Source organism: Limulus polyphemus, unplaced genomic scaffold (genome assembly GCF_000517525.1).
Source record: "Limulus polyphemus unplaced genomic scaffold, Limulus_polyphemus-2.1.2 Scaffold2929, whole genome shotgun sequence".
NCBI lineage: Eukaryota > Metazoa > Arthropoda > Merostomata > Xiphosura > Limulidae > Limulus > Limulus polyphemus.
Genome location: NW_013668539.1, coordinates 7413 through 32827, shown reverse-complemented (window position 1 = coordinate 32827; position 25415 = coordinate 7413). Strand labels below are relative to the sequence as shown.

The window sequence follows — 25415 nt, the reverse complement described above, 5'->3', positions numbered from 1 at the left end:
CTGGATAAGGCTCAGATTCATCCGAATAACCATATTAAAATTCAGCAATATCAATCTCACCATCCTCGTAATGAAATGTATTTTCAAAAAAGTTTCACGATCATCACGAGATAAGTGGTACTGACAGGTATCCGATACGTTGTTTCAAATATCAATGACAACTCACAGTTCTTTTTGTTTTTAAGGGGGATATTGTATTGAAACTAATTTTAATGTTAAAGATTCTCTTTTCTTTTAACTTTTATCTCATTTAACCATAATGTTGTCATACAATTCAAAATACAAGTATGTTAATTTTATTTTAATGAGATAGATCACCAGAATATAATCAAAGGCAATCCATTTTCAAACATACCGATAAAATTACTTGAGATGATACGATTTTGAATTATATACTTGAGTAGTGTTAAAAAAGGGTGATGGTGATTGTATGAAAAGAGAGTGAATAAGGTTAAAATGGTTATGATGACTGCATGGAAAGAGAGTGAATAATGTTAAAATGGTAATGATGACTGCATCGAAAGAGAGTGAACAGGGTTAAAAATGGTGATGATAACTGCATGGAAAGAGAGTGAATAGTGTTAAAAATGGTGATGATAACTGCATGGGAAGAGAGTTAATAGGGTTAAAATGGTTATGATGATTACATGGAACGAGAGTGAATAAGGTTAAAATGGTTATGATGACTGCATGGAAAGAGAGTGAATAATGTTAAAAATGGTAATGATGACTGCATCAAAGAGAGTGAACAGGGTTAAAAATGGTGATGATAACTGCATGGAAAGAGAGTGAATAGTGTTAAAGATAGTGATGATAACTGCATAGGAAGAGAGTTAATAGGGTTAAAATGGTTATGATGATTACATGGAACGAGAGTGAATAGGATTAAAATGGTTATGATGACTGCATAAAAAGATAGTGAATAGTGTTAAAATGGTAATTATGACTGCAGGAAAGAGAGTAAATAGAGTAAAAAAATGGTTATGATGACTGCATGGAAAGAGGGAGAGAAAGGAAGGAACGTTTCTGCGTCGGGATTTTGGTCAATTTTTTAGGACTAGGGAGGATCAGGTGCTTCGTAGACCACTTCTTCCCTGCCAGAAAGTTGGTGTATACTCTATCTACACTGATTATTACGTAATATCCTCTTACTTTGTTGTGATACTCACGGTATATGAAAATATTGACGAGTGTCCGCAATTTTTAATTTAATATACCTTTTCAGGCCATGTCCATTTTGTATGGTAATATTAGCTTGTATGTTTACACGATGCTTCGCTAATGTACGATTGCAATTTCAGTCCTGTGCTCACTATACAGTCCTACATTTTGCTCGTATACTCACACACTCTGTTTTGCTAGAGAGTTAGTTAGGACTAGATTTATCATGTATGATGTAGTTCTCTAAGTTGCTCATCAGTTCATTTGATCCACAATTTTCTTGTAGTATTGAAGTGAGTTATTTAGGAGTATTCAGGAGCGTTTCAATAGTCGTGGAGAAATGTTAGGTTTGTTGAACTCAACATAGAACACTGTATGCTTTTGTTAGTATATAATTTTGTACTTACTGTAGTTTATTTATGTATGTTTTGAAGACATTAAGCCAAGCTACAGGCGTATTCAGTGACTGGTCTTATGTATGGTGGTCTTGATTATTACTCGTCGGACTTCTAAGATAACACGCTCTTCGCTTTTCTATTTTTTTTTATGCTGTTTGTGTATTTTATCCATATTAATTTTGACTTGAAAATAATTCCTAAGAATTTTGCTGATGTTGCTCTCTAGAGGAGAGTCCCGTCTAGGTATAATTGTGGTATTATTTTTATTGTTTTAATTGATTTTGTGAACAGGATTACTTCTGTTTTATGCATATTAATTTTGATTCTCCATTTATTACATTAATGTTATATTTTGCTTAGTAGTGGTTGTATGTTATAAGTTACTGTTGTTGGGGTTTTGGCACTCTTCCAGATAACATCATCATCCGCGAACTGTGAGCAGATGGTGTAATTATGGTCCTTTAGAGTAGTGCTTCTCAACCTTTTCCAATATCATTCACCTCTATAAGTTTTTCACAACAGCTAACTCACCCCAAAAAAAAGGCAAATAAAGTGCTAAATTAAATTGTAAAATTCTTTATTATGATTCAAATATACATCAAACTACAACTGGAATGACTACAACATAAAATAAACAAAAATAAATGTATTTATCAAACTACAACTAGAATAATAAATGATAATAACTAATGCTTTTTTGCTCTCGAATTTTTGTATAATTGATAATACTCAATCACCCTGCCATTCATCCCATCATTCTCATTCACCCTGATTCTCATCTCATTAACCCCTGGGTGAACCATTCACCCAGTTGATAAGCACTGCTTTAGAGGCAAGTCGCTAACACCCATAATAATCAAAATAGAGCTAAGTGACCCTCCCTAAGGAACGCCTGCCTCTGGAGTAAAGTACTCCGAGTAGGTGCTCTCTACATTGACTCTGATGCTCCTATCCTCCAGGAAGTTAGACATCCAGAGAATACTTTCTCTCAGAAGCCCATTGTGGACAATTTGTATCTGAGGCCGTTATACCATACTTTGTCAAATGCTTTTTCTACATCGCGAAAACATGTGCGACTGCAGTGTTTTTTGTTGTTTTGTTTTTATTGAATCCGTTTATTATTTCTTCCGACAGTCTAATTAGGTGATCTATTCTGATTAAGAAGTTAGGACACAGGATCACATACAAAAGTTGTAATGTTTTCAAACGAGATCCAAAACTCGATCGCTTTCGAATAGTTCACTATTCTTCTTCAGGTGATCTGTTGTTTTTCTAGCTTTTTCGAAAAACGTTTTTTATTTCGAGCAATTTTGATTTGATTTCTAGGTAAGCTAATAGTCTATAGTATATAATTGTTTCTGTTTATAATTTAGTAAAGTAATTTTCCTGTAAAGCTTGTTAAGCTTATGGGTCTACAGTTTTCGGAGTTATTCGTTGGTTCCCCTCCTTCTGGAACATGAAGAAATCAGCTTGTTTCCAAGCGGATGGTATATAGCCTGATTTCAAGGAAAAATTGAATAGAGATGTTAAATGTTCGAATAGTCTCAGAGCGCATTTTAGTGATTAAATTTGAAGACTATGAGACACATCCATACATTAATTCACGTAATGTGTTTGTTTGTTTGTCCGTGAACTCTTCCCATAGTTTTGGAGCTAGCAGGGCCAAACTTGGTTAGCGGATTCGCACATAATGGGGGTCTAGGAGTATGTTTTCTGGACCGCTGAACTCCAATCAGATTTTCTCTGCGTTCAAGACCACACTCATAAGCTAGCGGAACCAAGATTGGCGCATGTGCTCAGGTACCATAGGGGTGCCTATGAATTTTTGTCTTCAGATACACAACCCTTGGGCTAGCTGTAGAAGTGATTGGGGATATTGAAGGATCTTGATCGGTACATTTGGGCCTCTGTGAATAGTGAGGGAGCCTTTGAATTCCGCAGTGGAGCAAGGTGTTCTATGCTAGTTAAAATCAAAGCAGTATTTTCATTTTGAGAGTTTTTTACCTTTTAGAATTTAATAAGAATATAATTTATAATTTAAATCGTTGGGCCTATAATACAGTTAGTTCATTTTCTGGTTTTCATGAAGAAGTACAAAATATAAAGGATTTTTTTTCTTTTTACAAAAAAGAACAACACAATTTTTCCTGTACAGTTAATTTATAGTATTATTAAGAATTATTTAAAAGCTTTGTACATTTCTAAAATCAGTAAATGTGTTGAAACTAGAAAAACATTTTATTGTATTCTACCTTTTACTGGCAAACATGGAATAGAATTGAAGAAAAAGATGAAAGTAATTTTGAACAACAAAATTTATCCACAGTTTAAGCTTAGAATCGTTTTCAAACCAATATGTTATACATGTAATTACTTGAAATTGAAAGACGGGATCTCTAAAACGCATCGAGCTTACGTCAACTACAAATTTACGTCTTTTGTGTAACCATGGGTAAGTGGGCTCTACAATTCGTTATTTAAGCTCAAGAATGAAAGGGCATGCGCAAGATACACTATATGATCAGTCGGTCATTCTTCGTTATTGTTTGCAAGACCGTGATATTAGAATTACAACCAACGATTTCAGCATCTTGGGAAGTGTGGCCAATGAAAAGATGCTCCACACAAAATATGTGTCCTGAGTTGAATGTAAACCAAACAGCGTCATCTTTGCTTCAAAAGTTTCTGTGAAACGCTATTTTATGTATGCGGTATAACACTATAAAAGCTACGGTTAAACGCCAAAAGCTAGCATTAGAAAAGTTTACAAGTCTCTGATTTCCAACCTGAATTGCACAAAGTAAGAGGATTGTTTTGTTTTGAATTTCGCGCAAAGCTACACGAGGGCTATCTGCGCTAGCCATCACCACCCACCGCCAACTCTTGGGCTACTCTTTTACCAAGTAAGAGGAATGTATATGTATGTGTAGTGGGGAGGGGGCATGCGCAGTTTACGTGATTTTTCTCTAATTTTTAATTACTAAGATGGCACTGGATGAAAAGTAATGAGTTTAAATTTTAAGTGGCCAAGAAAGCAAACTATAATGGTAAAAAACAGTGTTTCATCCATGTCAAATCACGAAATTAATAAATATATATTTTTTCCAGTTAATCTACAGTACGGGTCTAATTTTGGAAAGACTTCAGTACATCTGAGCCAATACAATACAGTATCACATTAGCAAGCTGGATTGGTTATAACATATTCATTAAAATGTCTGTCAGGCATACGTAGAGCCATGGAGTCTACCATTTTATTAAATTCATACAGGGTCAAAATCTTATACTTTTACTGTTGATGGTGATAGTATTTTTACTATATGATAACGCTAAAAGTGCTTGTCAGGTATATGGCGGCATATTTATAATAAGTGTCTGAGACCTTGATCGCAAATAACTAGATACTGACCCTCATTAGTGTTCCTTTGAAATTATTTTAGTGAAATTTACTTTTATTATTCTACAAGACACTAAACTATATGTTTATATTACGTTTGTTAACAAGAGTGATAAACAGTGCTTGCCTCACAGCTTCTTAATCACGGTCGAGTCCTTTGAGAGGTTTGGATTGGTATATTTTGTTGTGAATTTCGCGCAACGCTACATGAGGGCTATCTGCGCTTGCCGTCCCTAATTTAGCAGTGAAAGACCAGAGGGAATGCAGCTAGTCATCACCATCCACCGCCAACTCTTACCAACGAATAGTGGGATTGACCGTTACATTATAACGCCCACACGGCTGAAGGGGCGAGCATGTTTGGTGGGATGGGGATTCGAACCCGCGACCTTCAGATTGCGAGCCGAGCTTCCATGCTAGACTTGGAGGTTTGGATTATTGTCGATATGAAGTTATATCTTATTTACGACGTCTTGAAATTGTGTATATACTATATTTTCAATCACAAAGCATTCGAATAACAAATGCATCTGGTAAGACTATCTAAGCTTACTCAAAAATTCCAGTATCTTGCATACATATATATATATATTAAAAACTCATTAGATTCTACAGTTGTCTTACTAGTTTTTCATCTAATAAATTGATATTTTCTTGTTAATTAATCATTAAAGAAGCGAACAGGTTTTGATATTATGCAAACTGCGTGAGCGAGCAGCAACAAAAAAAGTATTTTAATCGAGAATGTTTCCGCACGCCCACTTTGTTACCCCTTGAAGGAAAACTTTACAATATTAATCAATGATTAAATGTGGCTGATTAAAATTATAATTTATCGTCATAATCATGATCATCGAATATTAGCAGTCGCATGAGCATGCCTATGATGAGTATCTTCACAATTATTTACAGAGTAAAATAATACTTGGATATGTACCTTATTATTTATCCATTAGAACATGTGATCGCTTGACCGCAGTCAAGGTCGCCCAGAGACTAATCTCTTCGTGCTGTTAGAGTCAGTTGAGACTTTTTTAGTCCGTTCAAAGAAAGTTTGCTTACAAATATCGAATATATATATGTGGATTTATCATACATTGTTGTAACTATATACACTGCAATGTCAAAAGTACCTGGATGTGTAGGCATATAGAAAAGTGGAGATTAGGATCGTAGCGTTACTATTCTAATACAGTGAAGTACCACCTTAAACCCAAATAATTATGTTATTTTGCACAAAATACTCTCAACAGTTTCCGAGTGGTGTCTGGTGCAACTAATATGTAGTGTTGTTCCAGAAGTTCAACTAGTTGATGTAAAGTGGAAGGTTAAACATTAACCTTTCAAATTAACCCCTACAAATGGTCCAAAAATGTTCTCGGGGGCTGTAATTCAGGATATGTTTAGAGAATTCCAAAAAGTTAAAACTGTTATTTTAAAATTTGGCGTGGACGGTATGTGCATTATGGTAGGGAGTATTATCCAATTCGATCAACGCATTAGCCAACTGACCAAATATTTCGACCCTTCAGATGCTCAGCATACAAAATCTCTTGATACCCATGGGCATTTAGAGATGCAGAAGCTTCACCTGCACATACCGTCCACGCCAATAATGGTAGGGAGTATTATCCAACTCGATCAACGCATTAGCCAACTGACCAAAGATTTCGACCCTTCAGATGCTCAGCATACAAAATCTCTTGATACCCATGGGCACTTAGAGATGCAGAAGCTTCACTGATAGGTCCCACGTCCAATTTGTAGAAGACAGCCCACACCATATCCACCCACCGCAATTATTTATAGTTGACAAAACACAATAACGTTTAAATTGTTCTCTTACCTTCATTTCATCAGAAGTGGCCATTACTTTTAAAACTAGCTCTTACTGATTAACTGTCAAGACTCCATGCTGAGAAACATTACTTTATGCAAAATATTTGTGTGAGAGACGGGCACTTTTGTGTTTTACAGACTTTTAAATACTTGTATTTATGAAAAGTTCCTGTGTAAACATCACAATGGTGCCCTTTTATGGGTACTGTGGATACAGAAGTGTCACTGTTTATTTGTTACAATGTATAAATCACACACACACATATATGTATGTATACACGGCACTTTTCTATAATTCTAACACCTATACCACTCTTTTACAGCACTTCAGTTGACCAAAATGTCTTTTTTATTGTTATAACACATTTATAAAGTTTCTAATACTTTTAAATAATCTTGCGTACAGTATAAAGCTTTCGTATCTTGCACACAGACATTGTGATATGAGGCTTATCATATATTTCGTACTTGCTTTAGTGAAAGAGATTTTTTTAAATTTTCGATTGCGTAGTTTCCAGCAACATGTGGTACAGAAATTCGTTAAGATAACCTAGTTTTGGTTGCTTCATTTATTGGATTCTATGAAAGACGATGTCTCTTCTGCCCGAAAGCATATTGTAGAAACATAAAGCATCAGAATTAAAATAATTGGCACTGTAATATATTTTGCTAACCAATTATGACGCTGACTAAATGTAACAACCAACCAATGCCGCGAGAGAACAAAGATCACAAAATGACACTGTCGACTGAAAATAAAGTATGTTTACCTTTTGAATTTAAGCTCACTTTCTTTAGCCAGTTTCCACTAAGAGATCGTCAAGTGGAGACATCTTTCAAGAACAACGTGTTTTAGTTCTATGGCGATTAATATTGAGTGAGAGAAAGCTGTGGAGCTAAACACAGCCTCGTAGAGAAGAGGACTGCAATTTCATCTGCATAGGTATACACAATGTGTTTTCTATTTATTTCTTATAATAAATATTTTATTCATTTGTTTGCATTTAACCAGATTTGTTCTTTTACATTTAAAGAAACTCAATCAACTGTTTCAGAACACTCCCCTTATGTATTGATTGAATCTGCTGTTATTTACAGATTTGTGTATCTAATACTTGTTAGGAAACTGGTTGTACTTGAAAATACCAGAAGTGGATATGAAAGAGAAATTCTGATGCCGTGCCATCACGATTTATCACAAAGTATCTGAAATGAATACTAACCAATGCTCTATTTCTATCTCTCGTGTTTAAAAGAATTTAAGAAAAGCTTCTCATAAAAGAATGGAGAGATAGATTGTTGTGTGGAATAGAAGTCGAGTTGAAGGACTTTCTCCAATGCTGCAAAGGTCCATGACATCAACCAGTATGCAAGAAGAGGTCTCTATCGAAGTCAAATACTGTTGCTAGTCAGATTACAGCAGCCCCAGCTCTGTCCAAGGCTACTGGTAAACAGGGGACAGAGACTGGATATGCCACTGTTGGATAATTTCTGCCAGTCAGAGTTGTCTACCTGGGCAGTGAGGCAATGAGAACTGATGGGTGAAGACCATGATCCAAGGCGTGAGATACCAGGGGCTGTGCAGCACTGCATAACAAGCCACCACAAGTAGCTTGTTGCCCTATAACCCTGAACCAAGGATCAATCAATCTCCCACTGAGATGTTGGAGTTTCTGTGAATGGTTTCCATCCACAACTAAGGGCATTGGCAGCATCTCCTCCTGACATCTGTTGGGATTACAAAAGAGAGAGAGAGAAACTTTGGTCTGGCACACATGGCCATGTGAGAGAAGACAAGCAGGTTATGCACCCGATGTTCAAGGGGACAGCAAATGGGGATCTTTATCACTCTCTGAAAGTTGAAGGTAGGTAGATACATGGACTCAGAAGCAGGCTATAAAAACCCTGGGTCTGAGCTTAGATGGTCCAGCCCTCAACATTGCCAAACAACTGGATGAGGAGCAAGATGACTGGAAAGTGCTGTGTACAAGCTAAATTGCCAATTCGATCCAGTGGAGGATTGGGTGATCCACTGGGCCAAGTTCAAGGCTCAAAAGAGGATTGGTACTGAGGGATTGGCAACCTAAGTGAATGGTCTGTGTCAATTGCATGAGCAGGAATACCTGACAATAACCTCTGAAGATCAGGAGAACATCTTGGCTATTAAGTTCATTGAGATACTTCCCAATAAGCTTATGTGACAGAAATATGAAGTGATAGACATCAATACTTTCACAGAAGCTGTGCCCATCACAACATGCTTTGAAGTAGTCACTTCAAACCAGCTGTCAGAAAGAAAGAAGCCTACAGTAGCAGCTATAGTGGCAATTCCACTGAAATATGGTACAACTCATGTGCCTCCACCATGGTGGACTAAAACCAATTAGTGGGTTAACAGCCAGCCACTTCTGCAAATTAGAAAAGCGTGGTTCCTCGTCTCCATTGAGTAAGTACAGCTATGTAAGTTCTCCCATGGGGTACATGCTGCAGCAATATCCAGCCACAGGATTTATGTTGCAGCATGGTCTACCATAGGGTATTTGCCATTAGAAGAGTACCTGCTACAATAAGGTCTACCTGTGGAATGCATAATGCAGTCATGGCTGATGCTTCCACCTGGATATCATTCAGGATGAGATGAGTGAAGCATCTGCTTCAATTGTGGACTTGTGGGACAATGACAAAGGAACTGCCCACACTTTGTAGCAGATCTCTTAGTTCCAGCTGATGGCTTAGCAGATACCTGCCAATACACAATGTCAGCACTTTGCCAAGCAGCAAAGATAGACAAGGGCATCAATACGACCATAAATCAGCACATCTCGGATGGCCATAACAAGTGCTAGATACTGTAGCAAATGCTCTGGAAAACTGATGGATCCCAATGCTAGGTTTGTCCTATGGCTTAGGGGAAGCTTGTGCCAAAGAATTTTAGTAGACCTCGGTACTTGCTGGTAAGAGTGCAAGGGGCAAAGATTGTGTTCCTGGTATACCAAGAACTGGCAAAGACTCTAGTGGACTTCACAATCTTTCAAGCCCTCTGAGTGGATCTACCAATTTGGTCAGTGTATACCTACTTCATTCTAGTGAATGGTGATAGACAAGACATTAGAACAAACTGAACCTCTGGCTCAGTCTTGGTGTTGCCCATAGAACAAATGTGGTCACTTCCAATCTCAGATCTGGAATAGTCATCTTTGGGGTGGATGTACTGTGATGGTTTTCAGTCAGTACTAATGTTCCATGGAAAAATCATCAAATGCTGCCCAATAATAACTCATTTACACAAGTGTAGTTTGGTGTTTAATCTAGACAAGTTATAATGCATCAGTGCCTTGTCACCTAGGTATAGAAGCTACTCATGAAATAAACTGTTTTGTTTATATAAGTTGGCAGAATTAGCTCGAGTAATGATATGCTAGACAAGGGATGAAATACTAGTGTTGCTTTCTAATTATGGATAATTGGCTATCCACCTGAATGCTGGAATGGTCACAAGAATGGTGACCAAATTGAAATTGACCAATGCTAGGTAATGCTCCAGTCACATTTATCAATCTTTGACCAAAGGCAAATGCAAGACTATTGACATACCCAAGGGCATTAGTTGATGACTGTGCTGACAATCTGGGCCCAAAACAGCAAAATTAACTGAGTGACTTGTTGGGTGAACGTACTGAAGTGTTTGTGGGACCAGATAGCTGACTGGGTTGAACAATGGTGACTCAACACTATATAAACACAGGCAACACACGTCTGATAAGGAAACCACTGCACTAATTTCCTTGAAACACTAGGTAGTTGCAAGTGCTGAAATATAGTGGTTTCTACTCATACAGCTTTTGGAAAGTACTTGGTCATCTCCAGCAATAATTGTCAGGAAGAGGAAGTGTGTAATCGTCTGATGGGTAAATGCAGTAACTTACACTGATGCCTTCCCTTTACTTCAGACACATGAATATCTGGATGCATTAGAACAGTGTTTCCCAAACTATGTTTCGTGGAGCACTGGTGTTCCGTCCGAGTTTGATAGGTGCTCCATGATAAAATCATGATTTTAAATTTTTAAAAAATATTTAACACTTTTTGTACGATCACAACTTATTATGAAATATTTTACTATATGTTAGAATTAGATAATATCGATTTCGGTTTGAAGAAGAATTATCGAAGATGCCATATCTTTCTACACAGTATCTTAGTGGAGAGGTTTATACCTAAAATATATTACAAGCATAAAAATGTAAAAATTCATTAATATGTAATTTGATTAAATAAATAAATGAATAATATACAAATCTAGAGGGTGCTGCGCACGCAACATAACCTCTACACCGATATTTCACGTGTTTAGTGTTCAGTAAGCTTTTTCTCAGCTGAAAAGTGTTCCATGGCCAAAAACGTTTAAGAAACGCTGCATTAGAATGCTTCTATTGGTCCAACACCTTGGATCTGACATTTGGATAGCAACAAGTCAAGTTGTGACAAAAGACTGAACTATGACTACTTTTAACGCGAGATGGTATATATATGAATTATACATCGTGCCATTTGGTCTAAAACATCAGCTACTTCTGAGCAGCTAATGGACTATACACCCAAGAGACTGTAATGGAAGATATGTCTGGTTTACATCAACGATGTTTTGGCATTTAGCTGCACTTTTAATTCAGTGTCTGTGAATCTGAAGATGGTTATTCCAACACACACAAAAAAGAGGCTTGAAACTGAAACCATGGAGATGTTTACTCCTGTCAACAGAAGTGTTTTTTTTTATCATAATATGATGAGAGATGGACTTTTGATGGACGTGGCTAAGATAGCTGAGGTGAAAGGTTGGCTTCAACTTGTGACAAAGTAAGGAGTCCACATTTTCCTTAGTTTCACGTCATACTACCAACGATTTGTGACCAATTTCTCTAAAATAGAAGCACCATTGTCTACCCTCATGAAAGTGGAAGTTTACTTTGGATCGAGCAATGAATATTATTCCTAAAGCCTGTTTCAGTGGATGTTCTAGTGCTGGTCTATCTCCTTTAGGACTGTTCCTCCTGGATACTGATGCCAGTGCCAGCAGCAGTGTTATTGAAGGTGCAAGATGAAGCAGAATGTGTTATCATGTACACTATTCATATGCTCACAGCTCCTGAATGTAAATACTATATAACAAAGAAAGAGCTGCTTACATTGGTTGTCTTTGTGAAACACTATCACCACTACTTGTTTGATAGGAAGTTCACTGTCCAGGTGGACTGTAGTGCTTAGCAAACTTCAAAAATCCAGAAGGGATTACGGTACTTTGGATAACAACTTTTTAAGGTTATGACTCTTATAGTTCATCGCCCAGGCCCACAACACGAAAATGCAAATAGATTATCTTGCTACACAGTGAGACTTTGTCCATTCATGGAATGTTCTGATCCTGGAGAACATGTGGGAGCTGAAACCATGACAGTTTTGACCACAGTGAAAGCTGACCATGAATTAAACAATTCACAAAGGGATGGATTACGAAGTTAATGCTTCAGGAGATCTGAGATGTGCAGCTGAAGGAGATTTACCAAGCATGAGTATTACTTGCTGTCCAGCAAAGTCAAACTCGACCAAGTAAAACAGCGTAACATGACACACACAACCTTTAACACCTATACAAGCAGTTACAGGTTCATTAATGTGTACAACACCAGTATAACCAGCCCGCAAAGCATGATGCACTGACAGTTCTGCAACTAGTGTTTTCCACAGATCTGTGCCAAGAAATATTATTGACTTCGCACACCACAAAGACTAAAGGATATCAAGGTGTAACCAACATTTGTGCAAACAATCGATGGTGATTTCAAAATCGATGACGAGGGTGATGTTTCTGGCCACAAGTGAGTCAAGATGCTCAGCACTGGTATGAATGCTGTATGGTGTACTGCCAAGAGGAAACTAAAAAAGACGAGGTAATCTTCCATGGATATCACTTATATATGGCTTATATATCATAACAAATATATACACATGATGTACCTAATGTTTTATGTGATTATGAGAGGAATATTTTAGGTTATGTAGATTAAAATATTTTAATAAGCAAGCAATTCTGCTGAATGTTTTCTTAATGTTGTTTCATTACAAAATACAGTTTTGAAGCATGGAAAGTGGTGTAATAGGGTCAGGTGAAGATGCCACTCATGCAGTAAAACCTGTTACACAATTTCTAAATAGAAAAAGTTCCTAAGGAAAGATATTGAAAGCATTGAAAAGGCTCTCAGTTAAAGGCGAGATAAGAGATGCCTCACCAAACTCAGATCGACTTTGTAGGACCCAAGCAATCTAGCCCCCATTTCTTCATACAGGAACCAGGCTTTTTCTATGTGACAATCAGATGGTAGGCTATACATGAGGTGTGCATGTTCTTGTTATCTGGTAGGGGCAACTGAGGGCTGCACAGCAACAGATAGTTGGTCAAATGCAAACTCAAGGAAACTAGGGGATCTGCAAATTCTCGAATTCTTTGGACACACGTTCTATGGGCAATAATGATGTGAGTATACATTAAGTCTGTAGATATGTTGCTTGACCAATACGTAGTTTACAGCCACAAATCAATATTACAACCCGCCCTTTAATCTATGCACTCAGCCGAGCTTTTAATCAATTACAACTCAGTGGTCTATTGTATTTGAATCCAGAATTTCAGTGTTTAAGGTCAAGTTGCAGCCACAGTCAATTCACATTTTCAACTGTGAACTTTCAGACCAGAACCAGTATTCCTGACTTCCAGTCCTTTCTTGTTTTCCTTTCTTAAAACCATACATAAGAATTCATTCTTCCTCAACATTTTAAGCCAAGCAGCTGCTCCAGGATTTTTTCTACAGTGAGGGGCATAAAGTCATTGCAGAGAAGAAGACTGCTAGGTTAACATTTACTGTTAGTAAACCCATGGATGAAGATACGTTATTAGCCAACATGTCTAAGTTGGAAGAGCTTGCTGAATCAATAAACAGACAGACACTGATGTTTCCAAGAGGTGAGTTGTCCATGATGGCTGATGAAGGGTCTGAGACTCGTAGGAAGTCCCAAAAATTGGGTCATCAGAGTTGACACCATTGCATCTGGAGCAGCTGAGCCTCTAAGTGGCTAGCAGCAGGAGTCGGTACCACTCTAAATGCCACCTATGGAAGTGAAAAACGAAGATAAGAGGGGCCTGGTGATTTGTTCCATTGTAATGTGTGGCATAACCATGAGAAGGAGATGGCAGATGTATTTGCATCTTTGAAGGAACCTACATTCTTAAGTCCCTAAGCCTAAGAAAAGCTTTCAGGCACAAAATGCATCTAAATGGACTTTTAAATTCCGATAACTTAAAGGCTCCAGCAAAGCTATGAAGACAACAGCGATGAATACCAGAGCAATAGTAGTACAGACAACCCAGACAGCTTGTCCAATGGTTTCTGCCATCAACGAGGAAACTTCGACCTCAAGGGCTGGAAATACCAGAAAAAAATATACTTCTATAGTCTCTAAGGCATAAATAGCAAAGAGATAAAGAGAAACATCCCAGAAGGGGCTGAGCACAGCGCACCCCACTAAGTCATCTAAGGTGATTATGGTAATTCTTTGTATGCAAAAAAACAACAACAACAGATTTGTTACAAAAGTATTTGTACTCAAGATATGTCTATGAACATAGCTGGGTGATTAGCGGTATTTATTAATCAACAAGTCGACAGCCCCATTAATTGATTACATTCAAACGATCGATTAGTACAGTGTTCTTCAAACCATAATACGTACAAGCAAATATATACGTTAGCATTTCAAAATTAGTGACAATAGCAGACAACTTTAGTAGCTTTGCCATAACAAAGACATGACGAGCAAGTCTGGTGGCAAAGGGAATCCAACCCGAGATCCTCATATCACGAGCCTAAACCCTAAAATCACTAAGCTGGACAAACTTGAAGTAAAAAAAGGTTATAAGTCTAGAATTGGGCGGAGTACAGACAGTTCATTATGTACCTTAGCGATTAACAACAAACAAACATAATGGCAATGCTTTCGGAGAGTTGGAATTATCAAAAACAGAGATAATCGGACACAACAGTTTCAATTAATTGTATATTTTCGAGGCAATCGATTTAATCGTAAATTTGATTAATCAATTCTTGGAATAATCGAAAACAGTAATAATCAGAAATACTAATTTTCACCAATCAATTTAACTATAATTTCGATTAATCGGTTACTTTATGTGACACTAATTAATGTAACAGCTTCTCAAAGGTAGTTGATGATATAGATTAATTGGTTAAATTGCTCAGCTTTATATGAACTGTGACTTGGGCTTTAACAAATCAGAGTGCAAGGTGATGTTCATGAAAAGAATAAAACACTTTTGTCCTTCGTACAGTTTGAATATTGTATTTGCATAACCTCTAGGACTTCCGAAATGCATATATATAGTATTTTTCAGTATCTCTGTATATTGTATCTGGTAGTTACTCTCCTCTGCTATGAATTGTCACTAAATCAGCAATGTAGGGTAAAATGAATAGTTGATAAATCTGGCATCAAAGACATAATACTATGTTGAATGGCACTGTATAAACGGTCATGAAATGCGTACTTTGATTCCCATCCATGCACATACTATCAAAGGAATTCAGTCAAGTTATCTATTACAGAACACTACCCTTAGTTTTGATCGCATCTGCTACTATTTGCGTATTTACCTCTCTTAATAATTGTCGGGTAATCTGTTTTACCTGAAAATACCACAACACAAATAATCTACCTATTTGTTCATTCTCTATATTTATACTGAGTTCACTTGAAATGCAGTAGTTCTCAAACTGTGTGGTGTGCCCCCTTTTGGGGGCGCGACCGTATTTTTTGGGGGTGAAGGGCGTGAAAGCGTCGGAAAGACGTTTCATCTTTCGGTTTTTCTAAAGCTAAGTTTAAAGTTGCCATCATTGCCTTTACCTATATATTTCATGGTTTAAATGAGTTGAACTATTTGTTTTTTTGGTGGGGGCAAAATGTATTACAGAGAAGAAAAGGGGGAGACACAACCTAAAAAGTTTAAGAAACACTATTGTAGAGTATGGCGGGTGAGTCACGTTTAAGAGAGGATTAGGTGTCGTGTACTCCTCAAGTTGTCTAAAATTGTCAAAATACCAGCCTAATGTTTTTGTACATTTTTTAACATGCAATATTCAGAACTACCAACCATCCTCCCATTATGGTCCCATAGACTGCCCATGAGTGTTGGAATACTTGTGGTATATAAATTCAAATTACATGTTACTAAAAATTTATTTGTTCTTTACATGTCAAAACAAATGCTCCTGTAAACGTTTTTTTTTCTTTTTTCGATAAAATCGTCGGTGTCAAATCAACGAATCTACTCATATATATAGCGGTTCCACAATGCAGATTTTTATTTCTGAAACGTAGATATTGGTAATATATTATGTGAATAGTACTTTGGATCACTGGCGTCTGATCACACACGCTTAATCACGACACGAACAAAAGCCACAGAGGCAAGCCTACTACAGCGAACAATAACTCCTTTTTTTTTTCAACGCCCCATTACTCACCACCCAACGCATACGTGTCAATCACTACAAAAGGACGCATGAAATGTATAAGAGCTTCTCAAAATATTCTTCATAATACCTCGAATAAATAATATATTCCTCCGTAGTATTGTGTGGTGCGTACGTAAATATATTGTTGAGTTGCACTATTTTATATAATTAACATAATAGCTAAATAGGTTTGGTACCCTAACTTCAGTGCTGTTATAGCCTGTCATTCTTTTAATGATAAACCTCCAACAGAAAATAACGGTAAATAAATAACGGTTTCGACGTTTACAATATCAAGTAATATATTGACAGTTCTACTAGAGCGCTTAAAATACATAACAATAAATATTACATGCAATATACAAAACCAGCCTGAAGTAGTTTAAATCCATATAAGACTTAAAAGCAAATACAAATTACAAATTCATCTAAATACCGATCTATTCCAATCGTTTGCCAACCTAAAAATAACAATGTTTAATGGTGTTAATATTTACATTACATTTACGGAACTACAGTGCTAAAATGCGGGACAAGATTCTCCGCGGTGGACAGAAGGCAGACTGTTGTGTAGATTAATTTACGCTAAAAACAAACACAAAAACATTTGTTTTTATTTTGTCCTAAAAACAAACGATCCTACATACAAGAAACTGCATAAATTATCAATAATTAAAAACACGCCCCGAATAATTACATTTTATTAACAACTATGATTATAAATAAGTTACTAAATCAAAAAAATAAATAGATAAATAAACCGATGCTCTTGTAAGCCGCGTTGGAGATAATGATTTTGTAAATAAGATATCTAACAGTTTTACAAGAAAAATTGTGTTTGTTTGTTTGTAGTTAAGCACAAAGCTACACAATGGGCTATCTGTGCTCTGCCCACCACGGATATCGAAACCCGGATTCTAGCGTTGTAAATCTGCAGACATACCGCTGTACCACTAGGGGGCACAAAAAACATTAGAAACTGACTGCGATTTGATTTGTTCTGAATTTCGAGCAAAGCTCCACGCTAGCTGTCTCTAATTTAGCAGTGAAAGATAAGATGGAATGCAGCTAATCACATCACTACCCACCACCAACCCGTGGGCTACTCTTTTACCAACAAATAGTGGGGTTGACCGTCGCGTTATAACGCACCCATGGCCGAAAAGGTGAGCATGTTTGGTGAACTGACTGCGATTTGCTACAAAGTATTACATCATATGTGGATTTACACGTAGTTTTAATACTTTATTGGTTCACTGCTATAGTCACCGTACAACAAATTACAAGTTTACTCAAAACAACTGAAAGTGTAACGAGAAATGCAACTCCAACACTTAATTTGTTATAACGATGTAGGGATCGATAAATTACGCTGATGCGTAAACATGTATATTTCATATGTATATTAAAATTAGAAACTATATGTCACCATGGGAGAACATTAATAAGTGTTAATAAATAAACTTAGTATTCCGAAAATTGTTTAATCCCAAAGTCAGTTCAAGGGAGGTCCAGTTCAATCTACAATGTGATCAATGTGTGAGAATTCCATTCCTCATCAGTAACCCTGAACACAAGTTAACCAAACAGAGATAAGCTGGACCTATATCATAAAGTATCAAATATATTGTTAGTGTGAAAATGCTTTGTTGTCACTATGAGCAAAACCTATACAGTGGATAGATAAGTGAAGAAACATGTCATCGGCCACTATTCAGTTATTCACATTATATTGCCGCTCAATAGGAATAAGAAGTGTTCTTTATAATTCGCCTTCATTTAGCTCAAGTAGCTGCCGCCCTCACAGTGGCACAGCGGTATGTCTGCGGACTTACAATGCTAGAAACCGGGTTTCGATACCCGTGGTGGGCAGAGCAGAGATAGCCCATAGTGCAGTTTTGTGCTTACCTTCAAACAAGTAGCTGCCAGTTTGGCACCTGTCCGCCCACCACCACACTGGTGGTTCAACAGTACGGCTTATAACACTAAACATCGAATTTCGATACCCGCAGAAGGCAGAAAACATACGAACCGTAGTCTAACTTTGTGCTTTGCAACAAATAAACAGTTTGCCACCTATCCAAGATCGCGACCTTATGATCAACTGTGATTTGATAAATGAAAGATGTGCATTTTTGACTTCAGTACAAGAAACTGCTTTTGACCTGGATAACGGCTTTGCTGTTTCTGACCAGAAACATGCTAATCCATAAGAGTTTCGTTGGTAGTTTTCCCAAAGCTGCATCCAGTCCCTTCTTTATGTTTATCAGTGCCGTGATGCTAATTGTTGCTTACCCAGCTGTCAGAAGAAGAAACATGTTGTGCAACATGAAAAAAAATCTGCAAACGTAAATATTGGTGACAGTCCTTTTTGTAAACAGTGTATTACGTTGTGTTACTGCCGTGCAAGACATAGTCAGGAGGCAAAGTGTCTGTATACATTCTGTCTAAAGAAACTCCACCAGCAACAACTGCAGTAAACCTCAATTCTCTGTCGACGAAAACCAAATATGATTGCAATGCAAAATCGACCAGTGGCATGTAAGCTTCCCAATCTTAGCTCATCATCTAGTGAATCCTCGGCAGAAGCCTCAAAACCAAACCATGTACATCTGCCTGGAGATGGGCTCAAACCTACAAGCAGGTGCATTCCGAGCTGTTCAAGCAGTACAGGCTACAGCTTGACAAAGGAGTGGCTCAAGACGCCATCTCTAACAAATGGAAATTCTTTGATGACAAACACACAAAGACAACCTCAAATGGTGAAGTTAATCCAAAGCATGGGTAGTAAATTAGTTGGACTGGACAACAAAAGCTGGTGGGATGATTCAACTTACCTATGCTAACAAGTTCCATCACAGCGGACTCACAACCAGCAATGATATTGGAATCAGCTCCAGGAACCCGTCAGTCACTCTGGGTCCACCACCTGTAGGACCGGAATGCATCGTAATGCTCATGTATCTCGCAGGCTGCTTCCGTTATTGCAAATATTACGTCTACCGTCTTCTCCTCAGCAGCATCAGACAATAATGCAGATGCTAAAAACAAACCTTCAGCTCATTGCTGACTTCATTAAACATGGGAATTCTCAACAATGGCGGTCACGAGTTAAACAAGCAGTACACAGCTAGGTATTTCTAGACAGCTCACAATTCATCAGCAACAACTGTGGTTTCAAAAATAGCAGTTGCAAGTAATGCAACGATAGCAACAGCTTTTTCCACGGTTCCAAATGTCTACTCATTAGCATATACACCACTTCCTATGAATTTTATCCCCCACCAACAGAACCTATGACCTGACATTGGGGGGTATCCTTCTTACCAACAACAGCAGCTCTTAATGCAGTATCAACAACTAAAACAGCAAACTGGTTCCCTAATCACCTTCCCATGAGCCCTTTTGTGTTTTATTAACGTTTAAGGTAAGCGTCTTCTGTACAAGTCTTATTTATGTAAGATCTGTCGGTCGTTTACAGATAGAACAAGATCATATAACTAAGTAGGATATATGTGTGTATGTATGTATGTATATATGTATATCTATATGATTAAGATAACTTAATATGCTTTCTCGTCCCATCAAGAAAGAAAATAGTGAAAAAACATGGGGAAAACATTTGTGACATTTATTTCGCTTTAATAAAATTGGCATCCTTGAACAATTTACTGGTATAAGTACGTATAATAATGAATTTTCTTGCTTTATTTTAGTTAAATTCATATATTATAGTTTGAAGCATTCCCTAAAACTTTGTGTTTACGCCCAAAAGGAGGCCACCAGGGGCTTGTACTTCATATTAATTTCAAAAGGCATTGTCTCAAGCTATTTTATTATCTATAAATTATGATAATAATTAAAGAGTAAATATAATACAATAATATCTTAACAATGAAATTCCTCACCCTTGAGTGGCAGCCATGATCTTCTGTTCTTACTGGACTTCTCGTTTGTCAGTGGCTTTTAGGCCTCCATAAAGGCTTTTGCTATGCACGTAGTTCTCAAAATGTCCAATAACAAAATACATTCAGTACGCGTCCATCCCACTTTCTTATAAATTATGATAATAAAAACATTTCCAATTACTATTCAATATCCCTCCACCTTAAATTGCGTATTGTGGAGAAGTTAACTAAGAACATCCACTGAATAAATTCGTAAGTTATACAATCAAACGACACGAATATTAAACAGATAAATTCATTTAGCTGAAAACACACTGGCCTCGGTAGGTTCGCTCGAGACAGACGCCATTTGAGGGATCATATGTAATTCAACTAATAACTGAATAATAATTCACATTACTTTATCAAGTTATAAAAATGTGTACACGTATACAAACTTAGATATTCTTTAATACTAAGAGTAATATTTCATGTAATAGTTATGTGTATTATTGTGATAATTAAATATTGGAATATCATTGTTGATTTGACGAGCGGTCCCTCACTCATACCGCCGGAAACACATGCACAACAAAATATTCCAAATTTAACTTCCAGTGTTCCTCAACATTGTTTAATGTGTGAAAAAAAGTCTATGTATAATAATATATAATCCTACCTAAATACCAAACTTCGTAGCGTGAACATAATGGACATATTAAAGCAAAAAGAACATCAATGGCGCATGAACACATAATTTTTTCTTGTATTGAATTAGGGATGCTTAATTAACATATCAAAATCTGACACGAGTGGCGAGGAGTAGAAGTTTTGGCGGGATTTTGCGAATTGCTCTTTTGGGAAATACTGTAGAAAAATGGATGTGTAGTGAATTAGTTTACTAGTGACCAATATGTACATTTGTGGAATTCTTATAATACGGTTCTTTGTGTTTGAAAGTTTACAAATAGGCTAAACAGGAAGCCTTAATATTGATTAAACACAAGTAATAGTAGTTGTAGTATTAGTACTACTTGTGTAAACTCGTGGCTTTCTTTTTTGTGACGTGGCGCCATCTATTCCTAGTTATAATATTTAATTATCTACAGTTTTGGCCAAGTTTTAATCGTTTGTAATTTACAAATACAAGTAAAATGTAACTACAATTTAAACGTTGTATATACATATATATGTTAGTCATAGTTAACATTAAAATAAAAAGTCGATGTTAATTTATTCACTGTACGAAACGGGGTTGAGGACAAATATAGGAAATTACAGCCCCATACTTGTATTGAAGTTGTAATTGATAATATTAACTTCTGATCAAAGCTACCTACTTAGATCAAACTAAAAAATCGACCCAGTGACGAGTATAGCTAATTAAGTACTCTTTTATTATATTAAGTTCTTTCTAATAAATGTTAGCGTGCAGTATTTCGTCAATTGGGGACCCTTGTTGTTAATGATAGTTTTAGCTGTATATTATTAATTACATAGTGTTGTATACTATATATTTTATTAATGTATGTTAACTTAAGAGATATACTCAACCAGATTAATGTGAGTAAAAGGAGGAGAAATTCTTTAAGTATATGTATTTAAGTTAAAGGTGCATTAACTTGAGGAAGTAAGGAAAGCTTTTTTGGAGTAATCAGATGAGTTTCACTTAAAACGTTTGAAGGAATTGATGAAAAAGATAATTATAATTCAGAAGTCAGCAGGTATGGAAATGTTACAGTTTTGGATGATTGTTAACTGGATCTATATCAAGTGTGCGTGCATGTGTGTATGAAAAGTTTAAAGAAAGATAAGCTGTGAAATTACAGGTCTATATTGGTTTGCTTCTATTATTAGCAAGATACTTAAGTTGATTATTGTTGTAATTTCAGAAAAAAACCTTTTGTAAAATTAACATGTAATAAATGATTTTCTTTATGGTTTTTAGGAAAGATTTTTTCTTGGGTATGCAGTTGTTAGAATTGTTTTGCTCGGAGCTTGCTTTATGGATGATGGCATCCTCTCCTTGAAGATGTTAATAAATTTCATAAAATTTTAAAGGGACAAAAAGGAGCTTATTAACCCATCAAGGATGTCCCTTCCAGCTCCCAACTATAACCACCCCTTACTACTCATGTATTTATCCAATCTTTGCTTGAACTCAGTTAACTTTTCTGCCTCCACCACACTTGTAGGCAGCTCATTCCAAAATCTGACCACCCTATTTGAAAAGTAATACTGTCTAAACAAACTGCAGATGATTCCTATGCTGCAAAAATTGGAATTTATAACCCCTTGCCCTTTTGTTTTCACTGCTAAACACAAAAAAGTGTGATGGATTTATATTATCAATACCCTTAATAATCTTAAACACCTTAATCAAATCCCCTCTGACCCTTCTCCTCTTCAGAGAAAACAAGTTCAGAGATTTTAATCTCTCCTCATAGGACAATCCCACCATCCCAGGTATCATCCTAGTGGCTCTTCTTTGAACCTTCTCTAACAATTCAATGAATGTTGCATGTGTTGACTTTTTAAAAACTATAAATAAGGTATGAGAGGTTGGGAACATAAAAAGGATTCAATGATTTCCTGAAAAATAATATGTAGATTTAAATTTTTACTTTTTTCCAAAAGCAACTGTGAAGGACTAATGGTTCTTTGTTGTCCATATGATATCCTTATTTATAGAAATCTTTATTTAAGAGTAAGGAGGTTATTGTAACATTTGTATAATACTTTGGTGAAAGGAACATAGAAATAGGCTACTGAAAAAAGGTACCAATGCAGAGTAGAAAGCCTACAGATAGCGTCAGTAATAATGGGACAGATAGAAATAATATCAGTAATAATATATATAAATAGAGTAAACATTTTATTATGTAAAAACCATAAACATATAATTTTGCTATATTTTATTTCCATTTGAGAAGAAACAGTGCCATTTTTTTATAGTTTACTGGTTCAGAGTTTCCCAATGCCATTTTACTAGTGAAATGTTTTCCTGGATTTGGATATGCTGACTATGGAAGTTATATTTAAAGATTTGTGAAATAATAAGCTTGAAAATAGCAAATTTGAACTTGGAAGCTTAGATCCAGTTTTTATTTTGTAAAATTACTTTTTGTGAAAAGTTATATATACATATATATATGAAATTGTTTATTTTTATGGTCTCTCAAAAAGTCATGTCACATACACCATTGTGAAAAATGGTGGGTATAAATTATTGGACATAAAGGGGTCTTTTTGCCCACAAAGGATGTCTTCACTCTCAACAAACAGAAAACTAATCACTCAGTTTATTCCCGATCCCTCAAGTATTCATCAACCCCTTTTCTTAAACTCCCATAAAGCTTCACTATAATGATCTTTGAGCATAATTTTCTTTCTTTGTATCTAGCTATTTGAACTCATATTTCATTTTTTAATATATACTTGATTTCCTTTTAATGTATAATGTCTAGTTATTTTGTAAATTATAATGTAGTAGTAATTTTAAAAAAAGTTTTAATACATTTAATTCATGTATGTAATAACTTCTGCCAGAAAATCTAAAGATTTTACAGTAATAATTGCAATTGATAATAAATAGTCTTAGTTATAAGTAACAGGCCACTCTACCCTAGGTCATCAGATGGGTATCATTGCTGCTTGTGGCGTTTTCAGCCATTAACCCAAGAACACCTGACAAAGTTGGACCTGCTTAGCAGTATTATCAAGCACTAAATCAGAACTGTTACTTGTATCATGCCTATTACATTTGGCCAATGAAGTTATTCCTATTTAAGAAATTTAATGTTCTGTATTAATCTAGCTAATACTATTGTTATGCCCCTGGTCGCTTGTTAATTACCTGTAAAAATTATTTTGGAAGAACTTCAGCAATACAAGTTCTTTCTTAAATAAAACTAGTTTATTCTTTCTCAATACAACTTTGCAATACACTTAATTTCCACAGTCACTTTAACTTAAACACATGCTATAATTCACAACGATTTACACACTTTACTTACGGCTTGACTCGATTATCTGTCTGCTATTCAATTGTTGCTGTCACTTTATTTGCCGGCTTATATATTATAAGAGTGCGAGTCTAGCAAACGCTAGGACGTTCGACAGGTTCCTCGATCTTTCTAGATACTCATTACGAGTTACCAGCGACATATGACTTCCGCTGTCGTAACACTATAAATAAGTAAAATACATATGAACTATTTTACTATGCAACTTTTACTATGTTTTAGGATGATTTTATTTAAGGAGGATGATTTTCAAATTTATAGATTTTTTTTGTATCTATAAGGGTCCATTTAATAATTGATTTTGGTGTGTTATTGTACATTCTTTGGGGTTTGAAAAGGGTTGAGTTTGTATTTAGTATAACTGACTAAGTTTGTCTTGAGATGTCATTGTTAAAAAATTGTTTTGAGGTAATTATGTATGAGGTTTTCTTTGTTAAAAGGTTTTGTAGTGTGTACTTGCATCTTTGTTAAATGATATTGTGATGTGACTTTTTAATTTGAATTCTTTTTTTAAGGATTGTGTCATTCACGTTGCATATAAGTGTTTACAGGGATGAGAGAAAGTCACTGCACTCCTTGGCCAGGACATGAGTTTAAATTCTATTGATTTTAAACTTAAAATTGATTGTCGGCTTCAGAACAAGCATGAATTATGGGAGGATTATGTATGTATATAAATATATATTGAGTTTCTACCTTCATATTTTAATATAATATTATTCTAAATATATAATTTATTCTGTATGTGTGCAGATCTCACATAACTTGGGTTTCACTTCGTTAGGTTAATGTCACTCTAGCTGCCTTTGTTATTCTGTTGAGAGCGCTCCTGTAATGCTACACATTTTTCAAGAATGTAGACAGCATTGTCCTTCATTGGTAGTTCAGGTGGTATCTAGATTACAGCCTCCTCTATGCATGAATGAGAATGACCATTCATGCTAGTCACTCTGGGTAAATTCCATAAATTCATAAAATTTTAAAGGGACAAAAAGGAGCTTATTAGCCCATCAAGGATGTCCCTTCCAGCTCCCAACTATAACCACCCTTTACTACTTATGTATTTATCCAATCTTTGCTTGAACTCATTTAACTTTTCTGTCTCCACCACACTTGTAGGCAGC

At 36.1% G+C, this 25415-nt stretch overlaps 1 protein-coding gene across 2 annotated transcripts in view; it reads right to left on the bottom strand.

Annotated features, from left to right (window-relative positions):
- Nucleotides 1–20595, bottom strand: part of LOC106468240 (POU domain, class 6, transcription factor 1-like) — a 119383-nt gene extending 98788 nt beyond the window's left edge. For both annotated transcript variants that reach the window (XM_022396570.1, XM_013928657.2), the window contains exon 1: nt 20288–20595. The gene's annotated coding sequence lies outside the window, so the exon portion shown is untranslated. The remainder of the gene's footprint in view (nt 1–20287) is intronic.
- Between the last annotated feature and the right edge of the window lie 4820 nt (nt 20596–25415).